The 24,080-nt window shown below is 40.2% G+C and overlaps 1 long non-coding RNA gene across 1 annotated transcript; it reads right to left on the reverse strand.

The window, feature by feature from the left end:
• Positions 1 to 21,044: 21,044 nt before the first annotated feature.
• Positions 21,045 to 23,876, reverse strand: LOC145434535 (uncharacterized). Its single transcript, XR_013913445.1, has 4 exons — positions 23,715 to 23,876; positions 23,395 to 23,475; positions 22,408 to 22,454; positions 21,045 to 21,192 (listed from the first exon to the last, which is right to left on the reverse strand). It is a non-coding gene; the product is annotated as an uncharacterized LOC145434535 (long non-coding RNA).
• Between the last annotated feature and the right edge of the window lie 204 nt (positions 23,877 to 24,080).

A 24,080-nucleotide genomic window follows, 5' to 3' on the forward strand; every position in this document is an offset into this window, starting at 1 on the left:
CGCGAGGCTAGTACCCAGGAGGTAATAATGATGATGGTATTATCGTTATTGTGTTCTAGTCTTTGAATCTCGTAAATACGACAATTATTAAACCTTGCTTTATACCACCGTGCCATACCTGTTATTGTATCCACGAAAGTTCTCTCACCAGTCTTGCTATCCTGTTCTATTCATATCTAAATTCGTAACATTATTATATAGATGCACTCTTCCGTAGATTGACATTCAATACAATGCCATCCCGGTTATCACACAGCAGTGCTAACCCTGTTAATATTCATTACCTTGCGCCCAATCATGCTCAATCATATAAGTTGCGAGCCTTCACTTACAACATGGTGTAGAAGATGTGTGTTAGGAAATTCCCTTTATAGGAGAATTACATCAACGCTGTTTCCTTACATAGGTACCATTTGTTTACATATGTACTTGATGTTTTGAACTTTGACGATGAAAACATATTTATTTGATATATTATTCTCCTCTCTAAAATCGATTCACGGACTTTTGGCGATATGGTGCTCAGTACAATATTGTTATTTTAAAATGTTTACAATACGTATTCAATAGTGTCAATCATCTTCCGATTCGCAAATCAGGGAGTCTTTGTTGGGAAATAAGGCGTCGCTATCGATTCAAGTTTTGAATGGATATAAATCTTGTGACCTGGCACTTTTCGCGGTACACAAAGACTCACAGAACTTCTATGAATAAAGGCCAATAAAGCGATTTTGTACGTTCTCTATACATCTACTATGTCACATTTTTAGTGTAGATGAAGCCTTGTATATGTACCATTACTCATCTGGTTTTCGGGCACAAATCGCCACACATAATGTTTCATGGAGCTCGCTGGATATCGATAATTATGAAATACTTTTCGTAATCAAGGAGCAAAAGTCTCAATGGTGTATTTGCCTGCAGTATTTTCGAACTAACTATAATCCTGTTATGGTCCGTATGCTCATACAACGGTTACATTTAAATTCTAGTTTTATAATAAGGTCTTAGCAGCACCGCATATGTCCCATAGCTGTATATGTGCGTTGCTACTCATTTGTGCTTTATTCCGTTAAAAGTAATGCAAAAAATATGGCATCTTATATTCATGAATAGAATTTGACACCACACCTGGAGTTCAACACGTTATATAGACTATCTATATAGTGATCATATCCTAATTAGTGACGTGCGGTCCTGAGGCAGGTGAGGCAGTGCCTCACCTGTCGTCAGGGTGAATAAGTGGAAATTGTTTAAACCCTCGATGTGTCGATGATTATTGATATTTTACATCGATGTTCATAAATAACTAAATTTGGACATTTTTTCACCCAACATCATCAATTTGCTTAATTATAATTAGAAAATACAGCGCGAAAATAGAGGTGAGGCACAGGTGAGGCACGGGCGGGTCGTGCCGCACCTGCGACGATGCAATTCATCATAGATAGCTCGGAATTCACAATAACTGGTATCAATCAAATGCTATCGTCACACTGATTCTTAAAATCCAAATATTAACAGTGGCAGAGCACCAGAACCCTCGAAATCGCCAAGGTGACATTCGGTTTTATTACAGACAATGTCATCGCTGAGAAACAATGGCCAGGTGAGGCACAAACGAATCCGCCTCATGCAATATTCGCTAAGAATTGGACAATCACAGCACAGCGAAACGCGCTATCGATTTCGGAATCCAACAGTCTTGTAGGAGTAGTATAGTGACGACGGCCAATGCGTAATGCGGAGCAAATACATTCCCTTACTTATGTAGCTGTTGTGTATTTTCCATCCATAGCTACGTTAAATTGTGGTATGCGATAGCTACTTGCATAGGCTGCATTGTCGTTGTTTGCGGCCTTCATGCTGTGTTCGACTGCAATACCTATATAACCTATATACCTATAACCAGGGTTGCCATCGACATGGACCCAAAAATAAGGACAGTCGAAAAATGAGATTAGCATGAAAAAGCGTTTTTGTACATACTTTGTATTTATACGAGCCGTGGCATATGTGCACCAAGTCCAGACAAAATAATTTTTGAGCGTATGGAGCAAGTCTATGGAATCAGACACCCACCTTGGCCTAGGCGATGTAAAGAGCAGGCATGCACACTGAATGAAAAGTAAAGAAGACAGTATAGAAAAAGCAAGCGACAAGTAATGGAGTGACATGTCATGGCAGGCGAGTTCGATACGTCAGGTCGTGATCCGGTAATCTTGAAGATGAATAGTGTTTATTTAGTAGTAATTGCATGTATTTCGACTTGAACGTGGACATGCACGTCGACTATGGCCGAAGAAAACTTATTTGCGAATATTGCAACCGGTTAACCGCAGGTTTTTTTATTATCCGATATCCGGATATAAATCTGCCGGTTAACCGGATAAAATAGTATCGTTAATAATGTGTTTTAAACTTTTAGGAAGCTTCAATAAGTCGTATTATCAGTGTTTCGCGCGGCCAATTAGCGAGAAGCGTGTCGCAAATTAGCGGGATACGTCAATGCACTGTGTAACGCGACGCAATCTCCCGCTGAGAAGATCGCCAAATTAGGTCATTGATTGCCGCGAATTCGGCTATCGTTGCTGGCCTGGGTTTTCGAGTCTTCAACAATATGCCTATAGTTGCGCTGGCAGAAGCAAATCTGCAATAGGCTCTGTGGGCATTATACCATCACTGGCCTACATAATCGCATCTGCATTTGCTTGGTGCTCACGATATTATCGCTGGCCTGTGCAATCGCATCTGCAATAGGCATGGTACGAACGATATCATCGCTGGCGTAACCATAGTCTCGGGCCTGGCATGCATTGGCTCCTATCTCTTGCCGCTGAGATTATTATGGTCAGCGATTGTGATTAATGAGTGACATTGCGAAACTGAATGACATCGAATGTTCGCATTTCGGAAACATGTTCGTGCGTGCAAGCGTGATTGATTTCCGCTGATACTAAATTCGAAAAAAAATCGAAACCACCTCATTTTATTTAAAAAAAAACCTTATTTTTCGGCTGGCTACGGGCCTGATCATGTGAATTTCTCATAGAGGGATTAGAGCGAGCTATCATGTCGGCCTCAATTCCGGTATCAGCTACTCGTCCTTCCAGTACTGGACACCTAAACAGAAGAATGGGCAAAAAGGAAGCGCTGCTTACTATATTCAGCCTTGCTTACTATAATTCAGCCATTTTTGTGGAAGCAGAAAGAGCATTTAATACGTGTGGACTGTTTGTTACAAAACTGCAGTCCCGGCTACAGGATGCCACTATTGATGCGGTGTGCATTATAAGGAGGGAGCTTCAATTACACTGTGTAATGATTTTGCGATCCATTTTTCATGCAGACCTCGTAAAATCGATTATCTCACTTAGGATTCACTATCCGGTTAACCGGTTAGCTAAATTCCAAATATACGGATATATCCGTTATCCGGATAGTGAAAATTATTGATATCCGAACTAACCCTAATTGCAATGGGCGAAACACTCGCCCTTCAAGCTTCGTTAGATACCTTTGAATTAGGGATGGTGTGAACGTGAGGTTCACGTTCGCGTTCTGTGTGTGAACCTCGGAAATTTAGAGGTTCGCGTTCACAACAGAACCTTGGTAGGTTCTGCACTGTGAACCTTTTTCATATATTACAATTTTCACTTCATTATAACATATTTGGTTCATTTTTATTGCATTTCAACTGCGGGTCACTCTAAGCATGGCGCTGGCAGCAATAAAAATTAACACTAAACGAGCATGCACCTTGACACCTCTCAAAAGTTTTACTTGCTCTGTTACAAAAGTTGGCACGAAATATCCAGCTTTCCGCTTGTAAATATTTAGTGAATCTCTGCTATGAGTTTGACCCGCAATCACACAACATCACGAGCGAAATACGTAGTCAGCGAATGATGCTTATTCAATCAATCAATGAGATTGATATCGTTTTCTCGTGCAAAAAATCTAGCTGGCGTACGGGGTCAATCTTGACTTGATATCTTTACGCAGTTTACTGCATCATTAGAACCAAATCCTTGCGATTGAGATGTTGGCTACTGCTGCATAACTTTAAAATGGGGTAACATTGGTAGCAAGTATAGAAAGTAAAAACCCGTTTACACTCTGCTCAATATCAATGTAGCGATACTCAGACGCCGAATACATTGTCCGGTCTGGCCTATATTCCCTGGTAAGTCCTCATTGAAATTGTTGGCAAAGCGACGGAAGATATTGATTTGATAGGAGTATTATATCCTTTGATTGCCTCAGTTAATACGTTTAGCGATGTTTAAAACGCCAATATGGAGTTCGATGTGGCCCGAGTCGTCGCTAGGTATCGTGTACATTAATACAGGCTATCACTTCATTGAAATATAGGCTTGGAATTACCAATATGACGTCACGTGACGTCATCAGGTTCACGTTCGTGTTCACACAGAACCTTTCAAAAAGGTTCGCGTTCACACGAACCTGAACCTTTCAGAGGTTCACACCATCCCTACTTTGAATTCTCTCTCATAATCGTCACGAAATATTTTTTACGCCTACTCGTTTTAGCTAATCAGATTTAGCCTTACTAGTAGCTAAAACTATATATGTGCAAGTGCAATATAATTTAGATACATTTATCAATGATTTGTAGCTCTACTACTTTTAACCAATGTGTCGACTGCACTGTGACTTTGTCACCACGCAATAAATGCTGCCTTCCCCAAAGCTGGAGCTTATTCTGCTGTAGACCAAACAGCAGGGAAATGGCACTGATGTTTACTGCTAAAATGACGTCCGCTGCGGTAGCTTGGTACAGACGGAACTGCTATAGCACTCACTGCCCTAGCTATCTCACCACTTAGAAGTCAAATCTTGTAGTGTGTACGTCACGAGAGTTCCTTTCACTTATGATGTTAAAATCTCGACGCAAAAGTATAGAATATTATGCAACACAGATACCAGAGGAAAACGATCAAAGTTCAGTAGTGGTTGAAAATAAGACAAAATAAGGACGCAAGTCGAAAATAAGGACATTTCTTAGAAATAAGGACAGTTGAGTTTTCTAAGACGTGGCCCTTCAAAATAAGGACAAATCTTAGAAATAAGGACGGTATGGCAACCCTGCCTATAACCTATGTGATAGATAAATACTTATATAGCATGCGTTGTCGTTGTTTGTGGTCAGTGGTGCCACTCCTAGTGTTTTTACACTAGATCTAGTGTATTTTGACTTGACCTAGTGTCCTAGTGTATTTTCCTTCGAAATTTTACTGAAAAAAGGTTTGTAAATGAGGATGCTAATTTCATGTGCTTTGAATAATTTATACCGGTACTTGAAGAGATAATAATTATTATCCGTCTAAACCTGCCTTTTTGGCACAATAGCGACGACCAATCTTAGATGTATTGTAAAATGTGGAATTGCAACGGCTATCAATGTGCAAAGAAAATGCTCTGTATACCCGCTGCTGTTATTCACATTTGGGTCTCTCCAACAGGTAGACCTACTTTACGTGCGTGCGTGTTTGTGTGTGTGTGTGTGTGAGGGGGGATCAGTGCCTCACCAGTCATGAACCTCACCGCACGCCTTTGATCCTAATATATATCGGCGACGGCAAATACATTATTTCGTGACGACAAGTATTACTATGAAAGTCTGTTCGATTGATACTCGGGTTAACAGCTTTTTATAAATTTTCACAATCTTAACAATCCTAATGTCCACATGGCAGATCAAAGTTACTAGAATCATTTAAACTTTTTGTAAGAGGGGTTTAATGGCACCACCAAAGTATTTTATCTCCGAATGAAGCAGTAATTACGACATGCATATATCACAGTCCAACGTATAGGTGCATTACTGCAACACGAAGGTGCTATTTCATATGTGACCACTGACGAGTGACAGTACACATAGTCCTACACCTCCGTTGCTAATTGCAAGTGTAGTCGGTTAACACAAACAAATCAATTAATAAGCTCATGCGTACTTTCCGCTTCGTTGAAATAAAGTGGGATTATGTCGTACAAAAGAAGGTTCTACATGTTCGCAGATCAGAAACTTCATTGTCATCGCACACATCTGCAAAGAACCGTTTTATTTTATGTTTAGTCCTCACAATTCCTATTTTAAAGCTCTAGATGGGCATTGTAGCATTTAAGGTTTATGGCTTACGTTTCAGGCGGGGTTGTGTTTGTTTGTTTTATTAGGCGGGGTTGTATTTGTTTGTTTTATTAACACAATTGGCGCTTATCAACACTTGGGTCATTTACACCCGTACAGTAATTTCATAAGTTTCTGTTATGTCAAGTCTGTTACTGTTGTGAGTCAGAAACTTTGTCACGACACTGGAAGCACGTTCCTATAATTATGAGCGCAGAAGGTCACTGACGAAAATTTCACCAGACTCCAAGGAAAGTATTTGTATTTGATTGACTTGTGTATCCAGAACGATTGATAGGAGATATTGAACTTTGGGTTGAACTTAAAATTGTTCTACAATGTAATTAGCTCCTCACACATTTCATGCTCGTAAACTTCACAGAATGGATCGAATTTTATTATCCGGTAAGCATTGTTCCCTTTAAGCTGTGCACGTGCGCAACTGCGCAGTGCTGACACTCCCTCTGCGCACAGAAAATCTAAGTTGCGCTAAAAAATACGAAGTGATTACCTTTTTTTAGTCGTTACGCACTGTTGTCCAATGGTCTGCGCAGTGAGTTGGTGAGTGTGCGCAGATCCGTCAAAAATTAGAGGGAACATTGCCGGTAAGGTATTTATGATTGGAATATATCCTGGATTCAAATGACCTCATCCGTGTGCAGTTTCTGGAGATGAGTAATTGCTGTGTGCATCTACGTCAAAATCAGATATGCAAGCGGGAGCAGTATCAAGCTCGGGCAAGCTTGAGTATTAGAAAAGTTCACGTCTCGCTAAATTTCGCTGACGGGGTTATTAATTAATGCGGGCACTGACATTTTCACATTGATCAGATTTCATCATTGCCAAGAACGGAGGAGCTCGACTCATTAAGTTTGGAATAAATTATCCATCATGTACAGCGATTTTTCTGCAAGCAACCAGAACGGCAAGGTCACAGCACATTGGGAATTCCATGATCGTTGAAAAAGAAGGTAGAATCATGTCATGCAAGGTAAGGCTGTGCAAGTGTCGGAAGGAAACACTGATGCCCTACGAAAAAATACAACTATGAAAGCATGCGCTTATGTAGGATTTCTGTTTATATTCTCCAATAATCCCCTCATCAGAAACTTAGTGTCTAGCTAGAACCTAGAATGATGTGTGACTTGTCTTTTCAGAAATGTTTACCTAGCCAATTGGGAGCATATGAGAGACGACAATATACACACGTTGACGAGAGTGCGATTTCGGTGAATTTGAACAACATTCACGGTTCAATGAGAAGGGAGGCGTTCTCCTCTGTCGTTTAGTGATTTTTAAACTGGTCGCCGTTACTGGTTGATACGACATTGCGGCTATAATACTAAACACTAGACAGAGGTTGTCAATGTGGTGACAAGCTGCCCAGCAATGACTTTCTGAATTGTGGGTTTAACATAGGGTTACCATATTTTTGTGAAGCAAATTCCGGATACTCTTTAGCGCCCACTAGTGGATTTTAAAATGAGCTGTAACATATTGACCGTCAATATGACGTCACACTAGCAAAGCATTGCCCATCGACTGTATACACTATACAGGAATGAAGTGGAACATAGGTCATGAATTGGGCCATCTGTAATGTGAGCTCTGGTGATTGCTACTTGCTAGGGTTTGCAATAGATTCCTCCACGAGCCGGATGAAATCACCTGGCGGGCCGTGTCAGGCCTGTCAGGATTGTGTTTGACAGCCCTGCTATACAGTTGGGTCGGTGCGGCTATCTGTTTATGTGTTTTAATCAGGTCCGGAACAACATTTTTTCTCCCCCCTTCCGCCCAAAAAAGCACTGATCTCTTGCCCACCATAGGGTAGTCGATCGATGTAACTTGTTGGGCACTTACTATATGCATTTGGCTGTTGAATTTTATGTATGAATTCTGTCAATTATATTGATTCTTCGATATATTAGGCTACTATAAAATGCACCAGCAGGTGGCACATCCGGTGATTTCCAACCTTTTATGGTCGCGACCTCATTTCCTACTTGAAAATGTTCCGTGGCAAAGCTCAAAACTTGATAAGCTGATTACTAAAAAAAAAAATCAGCTTGCCGACACTTATAGGCCTACTCACGGCCTAGGAAGCTGATTACGTCCAACATCATCACGATCCCCAGCTAAAGGCGGACGACCCCAACATTTGGAACCACTGTCTGTGATTGAAGCATCCAATCGCCCTTAACCAACTGTAGGAATACACCGTTAGCTTATAATTGCGATTACAATCAGACTTATTTCAGTAAATGATGGTTATTAATATTTATTCTCATTCCATTTTTGGCGAGGGTGGTGCCTGGTGTCCATACTAATATCATTATACGTTGCATTACCTCGCGCGCGGCGCGAAGAACAATTTTGAATAGCATAAATCCGCTTGAAAATAATATTGTTTATGTTGATTTACGTAAAACTTTTAAGCCTGCTTCCAGCCTTCAAAATTCCGGACATTTAGGCATATTTCAGAAATTCCTCCCGGACGCAGATTTTTCAGTGAAATTCCGGACATGTCCGGGAAATTCCGGACGTATGGCAACCCTAGTTTAACAGGTCTCTTATGGGGCTCGGACAATGTGTATTTCAATGCTGCTCAAGAATATTTGACAAAAGGAAACATATAGCAGCAGCACATTGCAGCCAGTAATCACGTATTAGAATTAACGATTCGTGTCACGGGTTTGTTGCTGTTGTTATTGATTATGATTTGCTTGGCTATATTATTTCAATGGTTTTTGTTCACCTTTTTACGATAATGGTCCATGCATTAGATGGGTGTATTCACTGACAGAATGAACTCTCCTGGCATCCGTGATGAGGCGTGAGTCTTTTAGCAAGACTTTCAGTTTCATAGCTATTGTGAGGTCCGAGCATTTGTTCATCAGCGAATTCTTTTGAATAACTTACTTTCGACAATCCATTCGATAGTGCGTTAATACTTCTGTCTCACTACACCGTTCGCAATTCGGAGAATCTGACAACTCAATTCTCGCGAGATGTGCTTGTAATCCACCTTTCCCGGTTTGTACTTTGCAGTCGGAATAGAATTGATATGCTTTTCTGCGGCATCCCATAGAGGCTGTTTAAAAGGTCATCCTTGGAATTCAAAGCATAACTACCACACATACCTTATTACTGCAGCGGTTCTCAAACTTTTTTTAGACACGCCCACTTGATGTTAGTGAAAAATTTCGCCCCCCCCCCCCTTATCGTCATATCCGAAAGAATATTAAAAATAGCAACCAGAATGTTCGCAATTAATTATTATCATTAGCTAAAGGTAAATTCTGCGGAGCACGAGAAATTTCTCTGTTGGAAATTTTGTCAAAAATAATCATATGCAATCGTGGTACGTATAGCATACGGATATTTTAGCAATATTGGTGTGTATAATACCTTCGATTACCCACTTGAGTTTCTCACAAACGTAAGCCAGACCAACAACTAAATCAAAAAGCAATGGCGCAGGGCGCACGCCATTTCAACTTTACTCTTCTCGCGGGGAAAATCATGCTTCTTCACGGGTCACACGTGTTCGGCGAGAAAATAAGATGCCGTAGAATGCGTTTCCTGAGAGTGGCATTATAGGAAATGAGTTCTAATTGAGTACACGAGGAGTAAGAGGCGATACGTTAGGAATAGCAAGCGTCGAAACAACTAGTTTCAAGAATCCAACTGTTTTTACTATTCCTATTTGATCTAAGGAGTAATGTAGGCTACCACCCGACTACTGGAATTTGAGCTTAAATGGTCGGATTATCGACTGCAACCAACCGTTGGTTGATGTATAAATTTTTTTCGCTTTTACGAGGACCGATTATGAGATGACAACTCGATGGCTTCTAGAAATCTTTAGAATTCGGCTATTTCACTCGGTATCGTCTCTCGTTTTCATTCAATACCCATGGTCAGAGCCTCTGGGCTGCCCTCTTGCGTATGCTCTTACTACTTATTTTTCACCAAATAGTTATTAGCCAGGGGCCATCGGAGATGGTATGTTATTGGAAGTCAGATGTTAAATTCACATTTTATGGTGTTTCAAGTTGCATTGTTGAATCGAATATCATAACGATAATCAGAAAAATGGAGACACCAAATTAATTCAGATTGCAGGCCTATACTATTCTTATGCCTTGCTCTGGCGCGTGCTTTAGATTGCTCGTCCAGGTTCCTCCGATGGATACGTGGGCGCACTGGGCAGGACCTACGTCACCTACAAATATAATCGGTACTTACATACGATTCAGTCATGTATTTTATTATACACACTGGAGGTAGCTTGTATCGATATTGAAGCCTAATATCAAAGAATTAGCTTCACTGTATCTGCAGTAGCGCAACACAAGAGCGCATCACTTCACATACTTCCTACGTAGGTTAGTTGTAAATCACTGGTCCACCATGCTGAAGGGTCATGTTTCGTGAAGCATGACACCACATAAATGTGGTACTAAAAATACTCATCCACCACCACCAGTGACCCGGGAAAAGAAATGAGTCGGATCATGAGAATACGGCACAAACACCACACCATGGCATGATAAGGATCAATGATCCTCTGTGACATTCTGCTTTGGGTGGAGAAGGTGGAATAATAAATCTTATTCGAAATAAATAAATCAAGCTTTTGTTTGCTTGCAGGCTTGTACTTCTAAGTCAAGTGTCAAATGCAATGATCGCGTCAGTCGCATTATAGTCGTAACCGACAAGATAGCGTAATGGTTAAGCGTCCGGCTTCTTGATCGGCAGGTCGTGGGTTCGATCCCCGGCCGGGTCACACCAAAGACCTCATTAGTAACACTGGTATCCATGGCTTCCCTGGAATAGCACGGAGGGGTAATGCAAGACTTAGAAAGCCCTACAAGGCTATATCCGCACCTTCCTTGTCCAGCGGCATATGCTCATCATGTACTCATGATATGCATATGCGCAGATCGTGTGTGTGTGTGTATCATGAGTCGGTGTAGATGCCGCAAAACATCAAGGACAAAAATAGACTATGTCCTTTCCTTTACGTGTAAAGTATTTTTTAAAAATGTCCCGAACCAGAGGTAGCGGAGTAAAATATACATCAAACATACATTTTCGGTATAATCAAGTAGGCCCATGGATTTTGCCTATTCGCAGTACTTACAGCCACCTCTTTGGATAAAAACTACGTATAGCCTACCTCTTACTCATTTGATTTCGGTAAATATAAAACAGTTTATTGGTATCTTTGCATCAGGTTCATGAGTGAGCCTGTCATAAAAACATTTCGAAATATTCCTTGATTTACGTTTCCACTATTCTACCAAACGTTGTGTCTCCAGTCAATATGGGTTGGTTGCGAAGATGCACTTCAAAAGCCCGTAGTATACGAAGGGGACGCAAAACGTTATCATTGGGGCAAGTTTTTTGCAACTTTTTCAACTTTTTTATTACAGCTTCCGGCAGCTTCCTAAATACGCGAAAATTATGTAAAAAAGGTGTTTTAAGCTGTTCGGAGGAATTTTATATTGCAACTTTTTGCAACTTCTCTCCATTTTTTTCATGCAACTTTTTGTAACTTTTTCACGTTTTCATGAAACTTTATTCGATTTTTCATGCAACTAAATTTTTCTTGGAAATATTTGGCACTATATGTTAATAAATCGCTTGCTTATTCCACTGTTGTTCAAATTTGAGGTCCTTTGAGGTACATTCAGGTTAGACCGCCGAAAATTTTATTTTCACTCGGTCAATTATTTCAGGCTATTGATTTTGCTGAAGTCGCCAACACTGTGTTTTGCTACAGTGCCTTGGATGCGGATCGATTCGAGTGTCTCATTCCCTAATAATTTCATGAACTTGTCCACAAATGCAACTTCTTAGTGCAAGTTTGTGAAAAATAAATGCAAGTTTTTACTGCAATTTTTGTGAAAAATAAATGCAACTTTCCGCGGATTCGACTGCAACAAAATCTTGCCCCAGTTATCAGCTATGGTCGGAGGTGACTAGTCCACCGACTATAGCTGCTAACGTTATGCGCCCCCTCCTTCAAATGTACTATCGACTTGATAATTTTCATACCTTACACCCGAAGTAGCATTGTCATGTCTTGAAAATCGCAACTCAATTACTCGAAGTATAAATTTAAAACGTTACTTTTACTGAGTATAAATTAAAAATGTTACTTTTACTTCTATCTGATTATCACTGCTACTCTGAACACCGCTGCTCCGAGCTAGGAGACTTAGACGAACGAATCTAGATTTTCGTCACGAAAGAAAAAGAATGTAATGAGCAATCGAACGTTGAAAAAAGATACACAATGATTTCGAATAAACATACCCAATTGTGTTTATGAATATTGTAAAACATGCAAGGTGAAATAACGCTTCAAACTGGATCAACCGACTGAGTCTCAATGGTATCCGTGATGGACTCGATCCTCATTTCACTCTCGACAGAAGCTTGAGATCCCGGCACGATTAGACGATTTTGAAATATCAAATGCATAAAAACGAAAATTACAGCAGCGAAATCCAGGCTCAGGTTGACCGCTAGCACATTGTCATAGAGATAAAACGTCTCGTCGATACCGTAAAACCAAGCCAGCAGCAGGCCGCATATGTTCTCGAACGTGAAAAGCAACGAGAATACTATATGATACCGAGATTTCTCTTTACTGACTACATGCCAGCAAAAGAGTGATACAACGGCTTCCAATAAAATAATAGAGAGACTTCCCAATTTCAAATGCCTGCATTTCGCAGTCTCAATGTCCCCGTAAAGTATGCAGGACAATATTCCAATCGCTGTAAAGTGCACTAAAATGAAGAGCGTAGTCCACCAACCTACTTCAACTGTTAGATAAACTAACACGAAGACTCTGGCCGCGAGCGCAACGCATTTCGACGCATAAAGAAACACGCTGCTTAACTTGGAATATGTGTCGCGTTTAGTATCGTTGGCAGACACAAGCTCTTCAAATAACCTATCAAATTTAATAGCGGATGTGATAATCATTATGTACGAGAAGCTAGCGGATATAATCAAGATTATGCTGCCGTCTGACGGTTGCCGTGCTGTGAGGGATAACACGTAGAGACTTATCCACAGCTGCGGAATGGATTCGAGTGTGGTTTCACAAAATTTCAAGATGTTCACTGAGTTTTCGGTATTTGTCATCCATACCGAAACGTTTCTATTCCATCCGCGGATAGTTATCACCGCTTGGGCAACGAAGAAGGGAAATCCCAACAAAAATGATACAGTAGCAAAAATCGCGATTCCCAGTCCGTTTTTGTGATTCTCCTTCTCTTTCCAGTAAATAGTCACTGACGCGATGTCCGCCACGTTGTCCATAACTGAAAACGATAGGAGGATGAGGAATAAAACTTTTTCTGGCCACGTGAAGGCGACGTGTTCGGGTGATTGTTGATCTTCAACTTCTTCTTCACCCATCGTTTGGTCGTAAATTGGCTGAATCTACGATCTGTGTGCAAAATATTTTAAATTCAACAAGTGGACAGCACTGTGAAGAAACTAAACTAACACCTGTGATCCGATGACATATATATGTCCCTTACCGATTTCAACGACCACGTTATGCACTTAATTCTATGATCGATAAAATATTTCTTTACCCGTAAATAATGATATTCCCAATGCCAACAGTCGATACTAGCACATAGGTTAAAGTCGGGTGGCGTTTTTGTCATTGGATTTAGATTAGGGTTTTGACGAATTCCCATGAGATATTACTGGCCTAAATGTGGCCGCATTATAACTCGACTGATTACCGATGGTGAATGATCACTACATTTGCGACTGATAATGGACCTAACGCTCCAATAGACCATCGATTCTGCATGAAGTTCACAATATTTTCGGCTTTAGCACGGACCCTGGAGGACTATGCTTTTAGTACGGCCGGAGATGGACTACTGTACAGGGTCCGATTGATCACCGCCAGAATAGACAGACGCATTATCAAAATTTATTTCCAATGACTGGCCTTTATACTGTCGTAGTAAACGGTATATGGTGAGGTCGTTCACGAGCTCAACCTTAGTTAAGTAGAGCAAGTCCGCTATGACTAGGGCGGTTTTCTTTACCTAAAAAAAAGTACAATTCTGATCAAAATCTTGACTTTTTACCTAAAGAAGGTGAGTTTTGACCAAATTTTGACCTAACGTATGCAAATTAGGTATTTTCCCACATACTGTTAAAATTGTACCACTTAGCGTCATTTCTGGTTGGAACTGGCTGTCGTAACGAAGTAGTTTGGCCTGAAAAAACGACAATATTGTAACGAAATCTGGCCCTATGAAGAATTCTAGTGGTTACAATACGTATTATGGTAGACTTATTTAATTTTTTTGTAGTACAACGAGGGATACTTTCCTACATTCATGGGTAGAAAGTGCATGTCATTACTTAGAAGCTTGCCAAGGACGTTCAACAGCAGCAGTTGTTGGCTGACAACATGCAAGTTGAGCGTACACTGCTGGTGACACACCGTATTGCTTCATTCTGACAATGTTGTCTACATCACAATTTTTCATCGTGCGCTTCTTCATATAAGAATGATGCAATGCCCAAGAAGTCTTTCTTCAGTTAGGATATTGCGGTACGTTGACCATAACACCACGTCTACCGATTCGCTTTATTTGACCGTTTATGATTCACAATTAGCGGACAATTAGCAGTCTACAACGGTAGGCCTATAAAGTAGGCTACAAGCTATAAAATATCAAATGATAAGTTCACCGACAGTGCAAAATCTACGATACAAGCGAAATGCAGACGTCAACAGAATTTGAATTTATGAGCAATTTTGAGAAATATTGACCTAACGCTACAATGTTGACAAAATTTTTACAAATTTTGACATGCAAAAAATAAAGCCAACGCTTTGACGCATGTCATGCCAATATTTAAATTGTTATAGTAATACGGTTCACTCGACCTCAACGGATGACGAAGAACATGACAAATAATTATCATGAATTCTAAACTATAGAATATTTATTACTGTTAAAGACATTATACTGTAAATAAATGATCTTATATTTACACTAAGCCATCACGTTATTGGTATAAGTCACGTAGGACAAAACCATCATTGATCACAAAGGGAAGTGGCGTTTCGACCACCGACAGCGCAGTTTTTCTGGCACAGTAAATGCAGTAACGATTGACGTGACAGGTCGACTGTTAGGATTCAAATGTTTTATCCCCAGGTTATATCACAAAATTAATATTTTCCCCCCAGTCAGTCCTATGCACTACTGAATGAATGATTGCCGGTCCGTTGAGCTCATAAAATCTCGAGAAACGCCGCAACGACGCAAATCGACTGAATCCGGCCACTGCATATGTCGCAATTTCTGCCAAACGCAATTTGCTGATCAGACTTTCGTAATAAGTTATAGTTGTAGACATAAAGTTCATGAGCTCGGAATGAGTTTAATTTGCGCCGAAACTTCCAATTATTATTATATTGCGATTATAAATATCATAGTAACATCGCACCATCCATACACCGATGTTACATCGTCAATGTTACCGGATCTTGCACCAATCAGAAGATATACCTGGATTAGGTTTAGCTGGTCAATGCGTATAGGTGTTAACTGATGCTATTATCGTCTGTTTGTCAAGCATCCGTGCAGCGCAAATGTATTACTACTTTGTCCTTTAGAACGCCGAAAGCTGTATTGGTCGATAAATTGTGATTTAGCAGTCGAAGTCGTCTGAAAACTAGTTCACTTCAATGCCATCTATGCCAGTGGTTCTCAAGCTTGGGTACGCGTACCACTAGTGCTACGAAATGTAGGCTACTATAGCTAGGGGTGGACAAAATCGAGTGCCTGAGTGATTCGATTCTGAATCACGTAACATGCATCGAATCGAGTCGAGTATTCGAGTATTGCTCAGTGTGACGTTATAACAGAATGCAATGCGTCAAGGTTCAAATATGTACCGTTTATGCCACCACAAAGAATACCATGTCAGTTATCCATCTCATAAAAGATACAACGAGTATTTTGTCGACAACACCAATTGCATTCAACTTGGTGACAATGCTGTGGGATATTCATGACTGTGGAAATGTGCTACGTCCAGTAACATTCGTATAGCTTTGTGACATGTGTTTCGTATGTCACGATACCGCCACTCAAGGTTTCAAGGCTTCAACGGTGAAAATTAGTATCGAAACTATAATTAATGTTCATAAATTAACTTTCAGTGGTGAGAAGCGTATAATTTCAGTACTCGAAAAAATCGTCTTTTACTACTCGACTCGAATCATTGAAATTAGTGCTCGATTTAGATTCGAGTACTCGAATCATTGTGCCCAGACCTAACTATAGCTGCAAGAATAATTCATAAGTATGATAAGTCGAATAATGTTATTGCAACCAATGCGGATGAGCATGCTTGCCGGAGTCTGTCTGACATATGCATGAAAACCATTATAATACAGCCATGATATCCAGCCTAAAAAACGACACGTTGATTCTAAATATCGACCTAAAAGTTGATTTGAGCCTGGACATGATTTCCGATGCGTTGTGAGTAATGCCTTACCCCGGATATACAAGCTTATGCAGACAAACAATTGCACTACCCGCAATAAATTGTGTTGTTCTTATGGTATAGTATTACCTGCAATAATTATTAGATATTGGAACATTGGACTGAGATAAATCATTCAGGATCCAGGTGATACGCATTGGAGTAACTGCATATTAGTGGTACGTGTACTAGTATAATCCAGAACTCCTACCGAAGTGTTAGAGTGCTACAAGTCGGGAGTTATGGAATCAAAAATAATGAATATCGACTTGATGTAAATGGCCACCATGAATACCACAAACAGCGACAACTGATATATGCTGATGCATACGTACTTCTACTTTTAGCGAGTATAGGCTACTAAAATATGCTCTGTCTGTACGTTCCCTAGTTACTCAAGTAGTAATGTTTTCAAACTACTTCCACTTCTGCTTGACAGTTTCCGACGCAAAGGTACTTGCTGTACTTGATATCGACAATGCCTGCACTGATTATTACAATTCGACCTACGGAGTCGGAAGCTCAGTTGTACGTTAAGACAACTAAGCCTCATCGAAATACCACACCTATAAATGCTATTTACATGGCAAACCATTACTGTAATCGTCGCATGTTTGTTTAGTTCGCTATGATTGACTATTAACTGTATACTATACAGCAGTGCTTTTCAACCTGTGTGACGGTTCGCACTTGTGCGAATGAAAAAATTTGCAGTGCGAATGACGAACATGGTGCGAACAGTGCGAATGAAAATCCCGGATGAGTGCGAATGACGAAGGTGGTGCGAACCGTGCGAATGAAAACCCCGGATGAGTGCGAATGAAAATCGTGAATAATAATTGCTTTTCAAATAAACATAATACGAAATTCAAGGGCAGTGTAACTATAGTTGTTGCGACGCAATTGTAAAAACTTGTTTAACTTACGACGCACCACTAGTCGTAGCTCTTACAAGCCGTAGCGAATTGATATTTTCGCACTATAATTATTACGTAACCAAAATCCTGGTTTGGAAGCTGGTGTAGAGACAGACATATAGCAGCCCGTCAGAGGATGGGAAATGACGTTAAATTCATTTTCTGCTTACTTTCGCTAAACAATCATCAATACTTCCGTAATACCTGTTCGGTTAGTGCTAGGCATGAGGACAGTAGTAAATACTATCATTACAGACTGCCATTTGCAAGTTACAGTAACGCAAATTTTACCCTTTCAGGGGTTATTAAAGTATAGACCGCAAAGGGTATAATTTTGGGTCGACACGGTGCCAGGACCATCTGTCTGTTCGGCGTAGCCAGCCGAAAAAAGGGTAGGGTGGTTGAAATAAAAGGGCGGGTTCGATTTTTACCGAATTTAGTAATATACAGGGCCGTAACAGCACTTCGTCAGCCCCCCAAAACGTTGGTCTTGGGCCCCTATATGGTGATTAACCGAACTTCTGTGAGCCAACGCGAAGCGCGAAAATTTTCGATGATTCATGATAAAATCGGTCAATAAGATCGGGAATTGCATATATATTGCTATCAATGTCTTGTCCTCTCTGCTCACGTAATGAGTTTTACCGGTAGAGCTGAGTGAGGTCTCTTTGAAACTGTACAGTCCGTAAATAATGATTGAACAATGAACATCTTCGGGCGGGCGGACTCGTTGGTATGACTTCGTTACATGATGTTATTTTGTGACCTGCTGTCTGCTATATCAAAAATATAGAATCGCTCAAACGTACTAGACTGAAAGATCACACGGTTTCGGATTGGTGTTTCTTCGAAGGCATATAATTTTTTCCTGCAGGATGGTATTTGTCTTGTGTGTTTGTCTCGCTGCGATCGTTCTGGCACACTTCTTGGAGTCGCATGTTTCATGGCCTAAAACGTTACACGGTATGTCTTTGTCCTTCGAACCGCGGTAATGGCCAACGCCGATACGCCCATTTCTATAAATCTTGCGTATTTTTTCTTGGGGGAAGAGCACCCAATAATCAAGATATTTAGCGACTTGAAATTGCGCCTAGCGCGAAATATTTTTGAAAATATTGCATAAATTGGGTTTGGGGTGCGGCAGTTACGGCCCTGGTAATATAGCATCAATTCATTAGGGTTAAGTACATGCGTAAATACCGATTATACAACATTCTCGTGTTGACGATTATACGCGTATGATAAGCTTGTCGACGAGTCCGAGAGAGGTGTTAATTAGCGACTCCCTGATCTGTCGTGAACAATTGAATACCCGCGCTTATCAAGGCATCGAACAATAAAATACGCGCGCTGACCAATGCGTCTTACGTAGCCCCGGCCAAAGTATGGTAGGCCCAAGACGTGGTAGTTCGGCTAGCGATATCTTTCGTATACTAGGCATATTGCAGATGCGATTGTGCAGGCCAGCGATGATATCGTGCGCACCAAGCCAATGCAGATGCGATTGTGTAGACCAGCGATGATATCGTGCACACACGGCCAATTGCAGATGTGATTATTCAAGCCAGCGGAACTAGGCTTGTTGGAGACGCGATAAATCAGGCTAGCAACGATTGCCGAGCGCGCGGCAATAAATGACCTGATTTCGCAATTATCTCAGCGGGACGAATCTCGCTAACTGGTATCACGCCTTTCGTTATTTGGCCGCGCGCAACACTGATAATACGACTTATTGAATTGCAACCGAGTAGTAGGGTCTGAAGGGCCATTTCAAAAGGATGGGGTTTCACGTTTAAGGAGGGGGTTTCGCGTTTCTAAAGGGAGAATAGTACATTTTGAACAACGTCGACAATATTATTAAACAGAAATGAATTTCAGTACAGGGCGTTCTTCTGAAAACAGATCCCGGGCCGCAAAATATGACATCGTGGGCCTCATGCGACCCGCGTGTTGGTGACCCCTGCTTCAAGACCTGATCATCCAAGCACTAGTTAAGTAGTAGAAGGGTTTTAGTGAAATGGCTGAAATCAAAACGAGCGGAAATAGTAGCATTTTTCATGAGGCACTTGATAGCTTAAGATACATACTAGCCAATTTGTTGCACATCTGAGCAAATAAATGTTGTATTTTCATCTACTTTTTGTATATCAATATTCGGTTAGTTTGTGCGAATGAAATTTATTTTACAAAAAAAGTGCGAATGAAGCTCAAAAAGGTTGAAAAGCACTGCTATACAGTATACCATTTCACATCGAGCCTTAGTAATATCCCACCATATCGTTTCCAATTAATGCAAATTCCAGCAAAAAAACGGCGCCAATATAACAAGACTGCATCACTTACATCGCTAACTGCAGATTGTCCTCAGTAGTTCACAATGTTACAGTGTGGATTCGCGAATCAGTTGGCTACCACAAACACCCGAGAGCATTGACAGACTGATTCCAATTAGGATGAATTGCTCTTCGCAATCTCATTCACCATCTAACTTGCTCAACCGCACGTATACCTCAACTATGATTAGCGGTCCTGACATGGTAGTTCTGGTATCATTGACATCATTTAAACAATTCATAGCGATGGTAACTATTGGAAAAATACGCTCACAAATACACGGATAGCTCATGATGAATTTAGATTTCAGTCAAAGATAGTGAAATCTGCAAGGGAAGCTAGGAAGCTCGCGTAAGCTTCAATGCTGTGAATCCATGCTTACAGTCTATACTAGACACTGCTTTGTTCAAATCCATTTGCTTATGAACCCATTCCGACGACTGTACCGTACTGTATGGCATCACAACACTACAGCTAAAATTTCATTGCGATGATATATGCAACTGCATGGATGAATTAGGTAAATCTCTTTATATCATAGTTAATTCATTGCCTGAAGATTGGTACCAGCGCGATTGCTGCAATTCCTTATTGATATTAGGCCCTTCGCATCATTACGATGTATCAAACAATGAACAATTGTCTTGTTCATTACGATGGATAAACACTGCACTGGATCATCACCCATAACAACGAATCACTGAAATTTGCTAGCTGTAAACATCTCCTTCCATCATTGCTTACCTACGAATTCCCTTCATATTAATTGTCAATATTGGTAGAGTTGTGGTGACGTATAGTTCTCGTAAAGAGGCGGTTCCACTCCGCCCATTTTGCCCACAAACAAATACATTAAAGAAAACAGGAGTTTAAATCCACCACATCTAATGTAAAATTGTAAATGTCAATAGAATGTCTCGTGTCGAACGACCTGGACGAGCCATAGACAATGGCTCAATTTTAAGTTGTGCCACTCGAACAACTGATTCCAGTAGACTCGAGGCACTAACAAATTGCTACCCACATCTAAATCCAAGCACGACAATACCGAACATCACAAGAGTAGGAATTCCACAATGTAATACCGCCAGCCTGTTTATAATTAAAAAATCTAAATATACAGTCACCATATACAATACAATGAAATCATGTATGCAGCATATTTAAATCTAATCATTTTCCAGCAGATTGCCACAGTGTCAGAGTTACTGTCTCTTTCTCACTTTAGACCTGTGAATAAAAGTTCATTTGATTTCATACTTCATCAGATATTATGGCACAAATTCGATAAGATTTGTTAAAAATAAAGCTGTTACATATTGAATTTGATCGCGTATAACAGCATTACACCATGCATCTCGCGACCTATGTTATTCTCCTGAGAGCACCCCACGAACAATATGATGAATAGGCCGCAATAAAAATTGTCTACAGGTGTGAAGATGTCGTTTCAACTATCAACTAGTCAGTCTCATTGCACACCCGGCATTTCAATGTACAAACTGCGAACCGGACGCAGGCTCTGCTGCCGCATTAATATCAGTCGCTTTTTGATTATTATTTCACCACCAGATAAAAACGTGGATTCGATAAGTGATGACTATTCAAGTTCAATGAGTCGCGGGGCACAGAAACACTTTCCATAACTACCGATATAACAAACACGGCTTGAGAAATATCAAGTAATAGGCGCCGCAGAGTAGAGACTTCCTAATGAAATACTATTGAGACTATTGCTATGGGTCCACACTGCACTTTGTTTTCTATGTCGATTAGCAGGAAGCGTGTAATGATTATTGGCTCGTTTGCTCAATTGTTATGAAATATCCGTCTAGGCCTGCGAAGTCAGTACATGTGAAAAGTCTTGGATATATATCCACATCGGATAGTTCGTGGTCGTTACTAATATTCCATCGACATATATCGCGCAATAATGCCAGTGTACACTGTGCAGCAATGAATTTATAAGACAAGAAAACGGCAAATGATTACCTGGAATCTAGTTTATATATTATATTATAATCCAAAAGATCTAAGATCGAATCATGGAATTACATTGCATATGATGGTTATTGGTCAACGCCTATGTAAATTAACGAGATTGAGCTATAATACCTTCAACTCACATGTACTGTCTGTACCATTGTGCAGTGTACTTTGGGTAAATTGATGTAATCGACTATTGCGACCATCTGTTTGGTTATGAACATACGCGTTTATTTAGGACCCGTTTTATTCTACGAATAATCTGTCATTCAGTATTTAATCACTATTTCGAAAAACAAAATAGGGTTATGCAGGATCATATGACCAACAATCCCACACGCACTAGCTTAATCATCTTGGTTTCCGAACATTTTACCATACGAGTTACGTTTCGAAACGCAGTAAACGCTTTAAAAGCTGTGGATTGCTGACTCGCAAATTTCAATAAATTATACTCACATGTTTCAGGCCGTAGGCCACGTTTTCCTTCAATCCCTGCGGTGGAGCTAAGAGGGATAGAGCATTCAATAAATGAACATAAAAATCACGATCATATAGAATATTCGACAATACAATTTATTTTTGAGGTGAATCGCGATCAACTCAATCGTGATAGTTTTCGTGAAACTTCCGACTGGTACATGGTAATGTGAAAATTATTACGAAAATCGGTTGTATTGCATATTCTCGTTACATATTTGGGCATATATATTTGGTAGGTTCAGAATTGGAACCACACAGATAGCCCTATCGACATTTCGTAGAATCTATGTTTGAAACCCGTCAAAAGCAGTGACAAGAATTACCGGACGTCTTTCGAGGAGCATTTTAGGAAGCAAATCTGCACAATTTCCATTAGGTATATTCTACATTTCCGATTGCCGAGGCGCATGCGCTCTTAAAGCTGTGTTTTAAAATCGTATTTCAGGCCAACAGTATTTTTATCGTGAAGTCGAGCATATGTAAATAGTGAGAGACTGTGCTGTACTGCTGCATGGTATTTCAATAGCCTTTATCAAATGATCTGTTCAAGTCATTATATCAGAACATCTGTAAATATAATTATTGAGATTTCGACGTTTCGAAACAACGAACGGTACCTCATCGCACCCCAACCTTCTTATTCAATTCACAGACACAGCTATATTTATTCACCATAATATTACGAATCCGTAAGTGTGCAACATGCCGCCGCATTATATACTTCTAACTCAACATATCGCCGTGGATCAGGGCATGGTAATGCATTATCAATGCAAAAATATACCTTTCAAATCATAAGCTACTAGCATAAGCTACTGTTAGACCAAATATAACCACTACTTCTCTATATTATCACGGAAGAAGCCGTGCACATTAAGGTTATACTAGATAATATACTAATGGTATCTAACCATTCGTAATTTATTAGTTTGTACTGGGATGTAAATCGTAGGGACGGCTTACCTTCAAAAATTGTTGCCAACGCCATAATCACGGAGATTACAACAATTTTACCAAAGAAGCTACTCTGCATCTTGATTCGTCCTGCAAAATTTTCATAAATCGTGAATCGTCACATGGCATATAATATATCCTGCCAGTCATACTAATCAAATAATTTGAAGTAAAATCACGTATTTAATAGCTTCAGACCAGAGCCAAGGCGTGCTTTGGCTGATATTTCGCAGAATATGACATAATCAGAACATATTGTGCTCAAAATTTGTGCATATCGAGTACAAAAGCAACGGAGCAGCGTAAAGGCGAGCTAAATCTCAACGTACCTGTGCCTTTGGATTGACAGATTGGAAGGATGTATATTTGTGATGCGACGCAAAGTAGCATATATTGGCCGCGGTAGGAAACGATCGAATAGTTCGATATCCCAGATGAAAAACATAAATATTATGTTACGCAACGATCGTCAGTCACGCATACAGCGCGTTGAGACCTCAATGTAAGAGTATTGATTTGCAACACCCCTGCAGGTCTTGCCTATATACGGTGATATCTTGTCATTATGTTGCAATGCATCTGGCTATTTGGGTGCATTTCGTGATTAATGCAAAATAAAATTGAGTAGGTTCGTCTTCGAAATGCTCACATAGTTCACATAGTTACATACACTACAACTAGAAAATCCATTCCTT

The sequence above is a fragment of the Botryllus schlosseri genome, chromosome 1 (assembly GCF_051294905.1).
Source record: "Botryllus schlosseri isolate E-star chromosome 1, Bs_hap1, whole genome shotgun sequence".
NCBI classification, from domain to species: domain Eukaryota; kingdom Metazoa; phylum Chordata; class Ascidiacea; order Stolidobranchia; family Styelidae; genus Botryllus; species Botryllus schlosseri.